Raw genomic sequence first — 7500 nt, forward strand, 5'->3', positions numbered from 1 at the left:
AAGGGCCAAGCACCAGCACCCATCGCACGTCATGTGCGCACACCCCCCCGGCCCCCCTCCCAATCGCCGGAACCCCAATGCCGCCGGTCAGGTTCTCCGGCGGTACTCCGGCGATGCTCCGGCGATGCTGTCCCGAGTGAAAAAAATGCGGCACCAGCACATGCTGGAGCCAAGCATGGGCACCGTGGCTCAAAATCGAACTTCGGCCAAGGCCTCGACCATCAATGGCACATGATGACGCATGGTGATGGCACATGCATCGACCATCATCGGCATAGGCTGCCCTTCCGTACGGGCACTTGCCTCGACCGCCATCGGCACAAGCTGGGCCCTGGTGTGGGTTGTTGCCTCGATCACCAGCGGCACATGCTGAGTGTCACGGACTAAGCTTTCTCTCAACAAGCACTAGCCCGCGAGGCACTTGAATGGACGCTTCCACCCAAGTCAGCCCTCAATAGATCGAGATCTGAACAAATAACCATAAACCATGGTTAGTCTCAAGCATTCACAATATGGCACTATATATCAATATCAATCTCATCCATACACACAACAAGGCACATTCACATCGAGAAAGAAAAGAAACACATCGAGGCAACAATCGGGCATTCAATCGAGGCACATATCATTAAAATTGGGAATCATACATCGGGACCTCCCACCATCACCAGGGCCAAGGGGGCAGCCCATGGTGGGTGGCCTAAGCTCGCATAGCACCCGGTGAGACAGCCCAACAATACCCTGCCGGCTCACCCCCCCTAAAGAGCCTTAGAGATTTTAGAGCTATGCTACCAGTAACCGTTACAATGTTTGAAATGGGGACACTTTTCCTAACACAAGGGGTCTACCCGGCCATGGCCCTATACATGGGTGGCTCATGGCAACCTAAGTCCCGGTCATGGCCTTATACAAGGTTGGCTCATGACATCCTCCCCCACCTATTCTAACGACGTCCTCGTCGACTTGCTGGCTTGAAATTCTTCGATCTTCCTTTGAAATCTCTGGAGGTCGTGCTCTCTCTCCCAGCTGGTTTCTTCTAGGCCTAGTCCCTCCCACTTTACTAAGTACTCCCGAACTAGTCTTCGAGATATCTTGGTTTCCCTGTCAGCTAAGATCTCTTGGACTCGACGCTCTGAAGGTGGTTTCATGGTGATGGCGGCTCTGGTTGGCTCTCTTCGACCAGCATCTGTAGGATCTGCATGGAATGGCTTCAAGTTGCTCACATGAAATACTGGGTGCACCTTCATCCACTTTGGAGGGTCGATTTTGTAGGAAGCATTCCCCACCTTGGAAAGGACCCTTACTGGACCTTCGTACTTGCGCACCAATCTGCGATCTCTCTTCCTCAAGAACCTGGTTTGTTCAGGGACTAATCGAACAAGAACCAAATCCCCAACTTGAAATTGCTGAGCTCTACGACCCTTGTCTGCCCATTTCTTCATCCGTTTTGACGCTTTCTCTAAGTAGGCTTGTGCGATCTCCGTGTTTAGTTTCCATTCCTTGCTGAGGTTGAATGCTCTGGGATTCTTTCCTCCATATTGTTCCAAGGAAGTGTGGGGTAGCCTTGGTAATTGTCCGGTGATCACCTCAAATGGGCTCTTGTTGGTGGAAGAGCTCTTGTTGGAATTAAAACAGAGTTGAGCAACGTCCAATAATGAGGGCCAGTTCTTTTGGTTGGCGTGGACAAAATGCCTCAAGTATTCCTCTAACAATCCATTGAACCGTTCTGTTTGGCCATCAGTTTGAGGGTGATAGCTCGAGGAGATGTTGAGTTGGGACCCCAAAATCTTGAAAAGTTCTCTCCAAAAGGACCCTGTGAATCTAGGATCTCTATCACTGACAATGTTTTGGGGGAGGCCCCAATACTTGACCACATGTTTGAACAATAGTCGAGCTGTGTCCTCCGCTGTACAGTACTTGGGAGCAGGAATGAATGTGGCATACTTAGAGAACCGATCAATCACCACCAAGATAGCTCCAAGATCGCCAACCTTGGGTAGGCTCGAGATGAAATCGAGGGAGATGCTTTCCCACGGTTTGGTAGGTACCGATAAAGGTTCAAGCATACCTGCAGGTTTCCTCTTCTCGACTTTGTCTTGTTGGCAAATGAGGCAAGTCTTCGTATATTCCATCACATCTTGTCGCATTTGAGGCCAATAATAACCTTGTTTCAATAACGCCAACGTGCGCTGCCAGCCCGGATGTCCCGCCCATGGGGTGTCATGACACTCCCTCATCAGCATCTGTCTCAGACCTCCTGCTCTTGGCACAAAGACTCGAGGTCCCTTGGTCCACAAGACCCCATTTTCTTTCCAGAAATGTTTGGACTTCCCTTCTTCCACTAGCTTCAAAATGGCACAAGCTTGCGGGTCTTTCCCTAAATGGTCTCCAATCAACTTATGGATGTCTGTAGTGGCTCTGCTAGCCACCATTGGGGCCATTCTTCTGAGGGCCGCTAACTCTGGCCGCCTGCTCAAGGCATCCGCCACTTGATTAGTCTTCCCCGCGGTATGCTCAAAATAAAAGTCGAACTCAGCTAAAAATTCCTGCCATCTAGCTTGTTTCGCCGTGAGTCTTGGTTGGGTGAGGAAGTGGCTAACGGCTGTGTTGTCTGTCTTCACGACAAAGTGCGCACCCAACAAGTAATGCCGCCAAGTCCTCAAGCAATGAACCACCGCAAGGAGCTCTTTCTCCTGGGCTGTGTATTTCCTTTCAGCTTCGCTCAGCTTCCTACTTTCGAATGCTACCGGGTGATGTTGTTGTAAAAGCACACCTCCAATAGCAAAATCCGATGCATCCGTCTGGACTTCAAAAGGCTTTCCAATATCGGGGAGAGCTAAGATGGGATCCTTCATAATAGCATCCTTCAATCCCTCAAAGGCCTCCTGGCACTCATTCGTCCAACACCATTTATGTTCCTTCTTCAGTAGCTCCGTGAGGGCCGTGGTCTTACGAGAGTACCCTTCCACAAACCTTCTATAATAGTTGGCTAGTCCCAAAAAGGAGCGGAGCTCACTAACATTCTTCGGTATCGTCCACTCTTTGATGGCCCTGACTTTTTCCATGTCCATTCGGATGTGGCCACGTTCGACAATGTGACCGAGAAAATGGATTTGGGTCTGAGCGAATGCACACTTCTCCCTTTTTACATATAACTGATGGTCCTGTAACCTTTGAAATACCTGGCGCAGGTGTTCTTGATGTTCTTCCAACGTGGAGCTATACACCACTATATCATCTAAATAAATGACTACAAACTTGTCTAGGTAGTCATGAAACACCTGATTCATCAATGTACAAAATGTGGCAGGAGCATTGGTTAGTCCAATCCTAGAACGACATCAAAGTCATCCATGGGGGAGACTGTGAAGTCTACCTTCCCTTCCCATGGCCCCAATTGGGTCGTCACACTTTTCGAGCTTCCACTGATTGCAAAGGCTGGCGAATTGACCGCCTTCATTCGCCCACAGTCTTTACCAATCTGAAGACCACACCTTTTTGCTTCTTCTGGTGTGATGAAAGTGTCGGTTGCGCCTGTATCCACCATAGCCTTGGTGGTTTTCCCATTGATCGTCAAGTTCACGTACATCAAGCCTCTGCTTTGCTCTTTCTTTATAGTGTTCAATTGGGTGTGAAGGGCACTGAGGAACCTTATTGAGCCCATCCTGGCTGGCTCCTCTTCAGCTTCTTCAACGCTCTCGGGCACTTTTGCAGACTCTTGGGATGAGGTCCTTAAGGCATTAAGGGCTCCTCGGTGCGGGCACTCAGCCACTCGATGCGGCCCCTTGCAAAGAAAGCAAGCAAGCGGTTGCCTAGGCTTGAAGATCCCTGCGTTGTTTGTCCTAGGCTGGATGCTATCTCGCCCAAAGGACTTCCTGTCTGATCCCCAACTGAAGGGTCGGTCCAACCTAGTTATCTTTCCCCCACTCCCAAGATTAGAGCTACTACCCGGTGGTGGAGGGTTCTTCCGTTTTAACGAACCATCATTAAAATCATGAAGACGTTCCGCTGCAGCCATGGCCGTCGTCACATCTTGCACTCTTTGCCTCTGTAGCTCTGTCCTCGCCCATGGCTTGAGGCCCTCAATAAAATGGAATAACTTGTCCTTCTCGGACATGTCCCTAATATCCAGTATCAGGGTAGAAAAGTTCCTCACGAACTCTCGCACCGTTCCGGTTTGCACCAACTCTCGAAGTCTCCTTCGAGCCATATAATCCACATTCTCCGGAAAAAACTGGTTTTTCAGTTCACGCTTCAGATCTGTCCAGGTCTTAATCAGGCACTCGTCATCGACAAACTTGGAGCGCCACCACAACTTGGCATCCCCTACGAGATACATCGATGCCATTGTCACCTTGTCTTCCTCTGAACTTGTGTGTACAGCTCGGAAGTATTGTTCCATGTCGAACAGGAAATTCTCAAGTTCCTTAGCATCCCTTGCCCCCTCAAAGCACCGAGGCTCCGGTACTTTGGGCCTTTGTCCCCTGTCCGTCGAGCTTGAACTCGAACTGGCCACCGCCATTTGTAGGATGCTCATCTGGGCCCTGAGCTCCTCAAACTCCTTGTGGAGTATGTTCAAGGCATCTCTAGCCTCTTCGCTCACATTGTGGAGAGTATCGGACAACTCCCGCTGGGTTGTCTCGATCTCCCTCACTCGGTCTTTTGTTACCATATGAGTTTTCATTGCGGCCACCGCGGCCTCAAGTTCCTCAATTCTCTGCCGATGATCCGGTCCACCACTTGTGGCCATCTCATCCATTTCTCTAGCACTTCTCAACCGTGCTCTGATACCACGTGTCACGGACTAAGCTTTCTCTCAACAAGCACTAGCCCGCGAGGCACTTGAATGGACGCTTCCACCCAAGTCAGCCCTCAATAGATCGAGATCTGAACAAATAACCATAAACCATGGTTAGTCTCAAGCATTCACAATATGGCACTATATATCAATATCAATCTCATCCATACACACAACAAGGCACATTCACATCGAGAAAGAAAAGAAACACATCGAGGCAACAATCGGGCATTCAATCGAGGCACATATCATTAAAATTGGGAATCATACATCGGGACCTCCCACCATCACCAGGGCCAGGGGGGCAGCCCATGGTGGGTGGCCTAAGCTCGCATAGCACCCGGTGAGACAGCCCAACAATACCCTGCCGGCTCACCCCCCCCTAAAGAGCCTTAGAGATTTTAGAGCTATGCTACCAGTAACCGTTACAATGTTTGAAATGGGGACACTTTTCCTAACACAAGGGGTCTACCCGGCCATGGCCCTATACATGGGTGGCTCATGGCAACCTAAGTCCCGGTCATGGCCTTATACAAGGTTGGCTCATGACACTGAGCCTTGGTGCGGGCGGTTGCCTCGAGCACCATCGGCAGACCCTGGGCCCTGGTGCGGCCGGTTGCCCCGATAACCATCGGCACACGCTGGGCCCTGGAGCGGCCGGTTGCCTCGATCACCATCGGCAAAAGCTGGGCCCTGGTGCGGGCGCTTGCCTCGACCACCATCGGCACACGCTGGGCACTGGTGCGGGCGCTTGCCTCGACCACCATCGGCACACGCTGGGCCCTGGGGCGGGCGGTTGCCTCGATCACCATCGGCACACGCTGGGCCCTGGTGCGGGCGGTTGCCCCCAGCACCATCGGCACACGTTGGGCCCTGGTGCGGGCGCTTGCCTCGACCACCATCGGCACACGCTGGGCCCTTGTGCGGGCGCTTGCCTCGACCACCATCGGCACACGCTGGGCCCTGGTGCGGCCGCTTGCCTCGACCACCATCGGCACACGCTGGGCCCTGGTGCGGTCGGTTGCCTCGAGCACCATCGGCACACGCTGGGCCCTGGTGCGGGCGCTTGCCTCGACCACCATCGGCACACGCTGGGTCCTGGTGCGGGGGCTTGCCTCGACCACCATCGGCACACGCTGGGCCCTGGTGCGGCAGGTTGCCTCGAGCACCATCGGCACACGCTGGGCCCTGGTGCGGTCGGTTGCCTCGAGCACCATCGGCACACGCTGGGCCCTGGGGCGGGCGCTTGCCTCGACCACCATCGGCACACGCTGGGCCCTGGTGCGGCAGGTTCCCTCGACGACCATCGGCACACGCTGGGCCCTGGTGCGGCAGGTTGCCTCGAGCACCATTGGCACACGCTGGGCCCTGGTGCGGTCGGTTGCCTCGATCACCATCGGCACACGCTGGGCCCTGGTGCGGGCGGTTGCCTCGACCACCATCGGCACACGCTGGGCCCTGGTGCGGCAGCTTGCCTCGAGCACCATCGGCACACGCTCGGCCCTGGTGCGGTCGGTTGCCTCGAGCACCATCGGCACACGCTGGGCCCTGCTGCGGCAGGTTGCCTCGACCACCATCGGCAGCCTCGACCACCATCGGCACACGCTGGGCCCTGGTGCGGGCGCTTGCCTCGACCACCATCGGCACACGCTCCGCCCTGGTGCGGCAGGTTGCCTCGACCACCATCGGCACACGCTGGGCCCTGGTGCGGGCGGTTGCCTCGACCACCATCGGCACACGCTGGGCCCTGGTGCGGGCGCTTGCCTCGACCACCATCGGCACACGCTGGGCCCTGGTGCGGCAGGTTGCCTCGAGCACCATCGGCACACGCTGGGCGCTGGAGCGGCAGGTTGCCTCGACCACCATCGGCACACGCTGGGCCCTGGTGCGGGCGCTTGCCTCGAGCACCATCGGCACACGCTCGGCCCTGGTGCGGTCGGTTGCCTCGAGCACCATCGGCACACGCTGGGCCCTGGTGCGGCAGGTTGCCTCGACCACCATCGGCACACGCTGGGCCCTGGTGCGGGCGCTTGCCTCGACCACCATCGGCACACGCTCGGCCCTGGTGCGGTCGGTTGCCTCAAGCACCATCGGCACACGCTGGGCCCTGGTGCGGCAGGTTTGCTCGAGCACCATCGGCACACGCTGGGCCCTGGTGCGGGCGGTTGCCTCGACCACCATCGGCACACGCTGGGCCCTGGTGCGGGCGCTTGCCTCGACCACCATCGGCACACGCTGGGCCCTGGTGCGGGCGCTTGCCTCGACCACCATCGGCACACGCTGGGCCCTGGTGCGGCAGGTTGCCTCGAGCACCATCGGCACACGCTGGGCCCTGGTGCGGTCGGTTGCCTCGAGCGCCATCGGCACACGCTGGGCGCTGGTGCGGGAACTTGCCTCGACCACCATCGGCACACGCTGGGCCCTGGTGCGGCAGGTTGCCTCGATCACCATCGGCACACGCTGGGCCCTGGTGCGACAGGTTGCCTCGAGCACCATCGGCACACTATCGGCCCTGGTGCGGGCGGTTGCCTCGACCACCATCGGCACACGCTGGGCCCTGGTGCGGGCGCTTGCCTCGAGCACCATCGGCACACGCTGGGCCCTGGTGGGTTTAGGCACATCTTCAAATTTCTGCCGTGCCAATGCCATTTTTATGGCTTGTAAATTCATACAATGGTCCCCTAAGCCTTCACGTGAAGTTT

The sequence above is a fragment of the Durio zibethinus genome, unplaced genomic scaffold (genome assembly GCF_047325235.1).
Source record: "Durio zibethinus cultivar Kanyao isolate XHJ-2024 unplaced genomic scaffold, ASM4732523v1 HiC_scaffold_3, whole genome shotgun sequence".
In the NCBI taxonomy this organism is placed as follows: domain Eukaryota; kingdom Viridiplantae; phylum Streptophyta; class Magnoliopsida; order Malvales; family Malvaceae; genus Durio; species Durio zibethinus.